Here is a 3,227-nt window from a genome sequence, read left to right as displayed (position 1 = left end):
TCATATTGACAATTGTTAACAATAGAGGGTGCTACATAACACACTTTCAGGAAAAGTCACGGACTGGGAGACTTTAATATGTTATTGAAAAAAAGTTACATACAATCAAAAAACAGCTGCGGGTAAAATGTTCCCGTTGGCGGTTCTAGTGTTAAAAAGTATTAAAAAGTATTAAACGGCAATTAAGTCAGAGAATGTCAAATATCTACAGTACCCTTCTGTCTTTTCTCCAGGTGTGCCATGTTTGGACGCGGACTACAAGCGCTGGTCTCCGTCAGACGAGCATGGTAACGAATGTCTGCTGGGCAGAGAGGTGACGTTCAAGAGACGCGCTCCACACGCTACATGCTTCAACGGAGAGGACTTCGACCGGCCCGTCACCATCGCTAACTGCTCCTGCACCCGCCAGGACTACGAATGGTGAGGGACACACAGCAGCCCAAAGCATGCATGTTCATTATCAATGTTCATAGTGGAGGTATTGTCTTTGTCTCATGAGTCACTGAAATGGAAACATTGGCGTTTTTATCATGTCGGTAAGGGGATGGGATTTTAAGAAAGGAACACACCTGTATTTTTTAAACAAATCTGCAAATGCATTTATCAACAGTCACGAAGAACTCTTCTATTCAATTATTATTAATGTGGTACAGTTTTTTAATTGGTAAATAGATATTTTACTCAAGAATTAAATACATTAACAATAATGGCAATAATAATAATACACTTCATTTGTGTAAATACACTTGCAATTTTAAAACTAAGATAAAAAATTCAAAACAAGATAATAAAGTATATATATATATATATTATACAGATTTCATATAACAAGATGGATGATAAACCCACATAATAATAATAATAATAATAATAATAATAATAATAATAATACAATTAGATATATATTATATACAAATCCCATATTTGCAGTTCTATATAGCTGATCCTCCAACACCATATTAAAATATCTGGCATAAACGGACATAAGAGTAAAAAAAATCAAACATCTATATCATTAGCTGTAATGTAAGTGGAACCTCTGTGTTGGATGGCACCGACTTTCAATAAAACTGCACTCCTGGCAAACCCAGACGTTGGTCAAAGCCTGCTCTGCACATTTGTATTGCTCCTGGAGCTCCCATCACCGCTCATGAGTCTGTTTAAGATGCACATCAGGTGCTGCCTTTAATCACACGCTAACTTTTCCCCTCTCCCAACCAATCCTCCTCCTCCTCCTCCTCCTCCTCCTCCTCCTTCCAGCGACTACGGCTTCAAGCTGAGTGAAGACTTGTCCCTGCAGGTGTGTGTGCCCGACCCCGAGTTCTCGGGGGACCTCTACGCTCCCCCAGTGCCGTGTCCTATCGGGACCACCTACCGCCGCAGCAAAGGGTAAGCTGCTATTATTTTTTAGCAGTATTATTATCAGTATTATTACAAATGTGCAGAGTGAGATTTCTTTGTGTGGCCTATTAGCATAATGTGGGCATCTGCAGCACTACTACATTCCCTTTTACATGAGTAAGCCTATGAGTTGTTTATTTATAGTTGTATTTATTTTTTCTCCTTTTAGAGTTGTGTGGACCTTTTGTCCAATTTTATTCCCAACACCTTTTTTGTGTGTCATGGACCCTAAATAAATGGCTTGATGCCCATTGAATCCTAATTAGGCAAAATCAAGAACAATGAATAGCATTTGTTTTGTTCATAAACCTGTTGTACCGTAACAGGAGTGTTGTGTGGAACAGAGGTTAATGGAGCAAGCTGCCAGGGACTACAGATGAACATTTGCCTTTGTGGTTAAATCTGACACATTTACATGATGGACTCAAAAACCTGTGTTAGTGAATGTTCACTTTATTTATCAATAATAAATGCATAAAAACATAAAATAATGACACCTAAGCTTGAAGGGAAAAATCTAAGTGAATCGTCTACACCTATAGATAAAAGATAGAATTTGCTTTGGTGTAGTAGTGTGATGCAAACATCAACACAACATAAGGAAATAAGTTGTAAGAGAAGATAAAAAATACAATGATTTAAAACAGGAAATATAACGATTGTAAAGATAAATGTAATGCTTTAAAAGGAAATGTAAAATGAAAATAATTTAGAAAACTATTTCACTTTCAAAAGAATAAAGACGAACATTAACACCAAATAAACATATACAACAACAAAAAAACTACTTAGTACAAGGAATAAGTGAAAAACTGCAGTATATTATATTTTAAAGTGGAGGCTGTTCAGATTTTAAGAGAGGTACGGATATCTAGAAATGTGCAAACATATCCAGAGGGATGAACATGGCTCACAGTTTTAAAAAAGAAGTGTGGAGAACACCAAAATAAACCAGTCAGTGAACGGACATGAGCTCCAGTGTCTTCTTTGATCAATCTTAAGTACGAGGTTCATATTTGTGTTTTACCATGTTTTTCCTTCATATATCCAGTTGGCTTGTGGTCAATATGTTCAAATGTGAACCTCACCTTGTGCTTTATTATGATAATTAGGATCAACAGTAATCACCTTTCATACTTTTCATCAATCATCTCTCTACCTGAGAATTCCCCAGAATGCAAAGCAGCCTTTGTCATTTTTGATACTGATATACAAAGCAGTGATGTTGTTTTGTGTGAGAGCTCCACCAAGTGTCCAACTGAGGGAACGTGTTTGTGTTGCTGCAGCTACAGGAGGGTCCCCGGAGACAGCTGCAGTGGGGGGGACGTGGAGTCCAGGCTGGATGGAGAGATGCTGCCCTGTCCTGTCGGAGGTAAACCTGCACAGCATACATCTTGAGGAAATCATGCAGTTCTACATTTCACTCTCAGTAGAATTACATAGCTTTATTGTATCTAGGAATAGAGGAATTATATCTACTACATATACTGTATGTTGAAATAACTATTTGAAAACATGACATTTCATACACTGCTGGTTTTGTTTTTAAAGCTTTGTTTATTACATTGGTTAGAGATGGTTCAAATCAAATCAAGTTTATTTATAAAGCACATTTATAAACGATTTTTGGTCGAACCAAAGTGCTGTACATATAATAAAAATAGCCTACAGTAGAGACACTTTACAGCAAATACAACAGCACAGATTGTTCAGAATATCAGTATGAGAAAAAACCACACCCTCTATCCTTAGACCCGTTTCCCTCTAATAAAACTTTGAGAGGTTAGAGAGGGAAAAGGTCTTGGATAAAAGTTATTCTTGATAAG

General features: G+C 37.2%; 1 long non-coding RNA gene across 1 annotated transcript; it reads left to right on the top strand.

Annotated features, from left to right (window-relative positions):
- The first annotated feature begins 238 nt into the window (after positions 1-238).
- On the top strand, positions 239-2,773 carry LOC104947624 (uncharacterized). The gene is made up of 3 exons (XR_798584.1): positions 239-420; positions 1,261-1,389; positions 2,688-2,773. It is a non-coding gene; the product is annotated as an uncharacterized lncRNA (long non-coding RNA).
- Positions 2,774-3,227: the final 454 nt, after the last annotated feature.

This window comes from Notothenia coriiceps, unplaced genomic scaffold, assembly GCF_000735185.1.
Source record: "Notothenia coriiceps isolate Sejong01 unplaced genomic scaffold, NC01 NC01_scaffold00012861, whole genome shotgun sequence".
Classification (NCBI taxonomy): domain Eukaryota; kingdom Metazoa; phylum Chordata; class Actinopteri; order Perciformes; family Nototheniidae; genus Notothenia; species Notothenia coriiceps.
The sequence above is the reverse complement of the archived record's forward strand: the minus strand, read 5'-3'. Positions and strand labels throughout refer to the sequence as shown.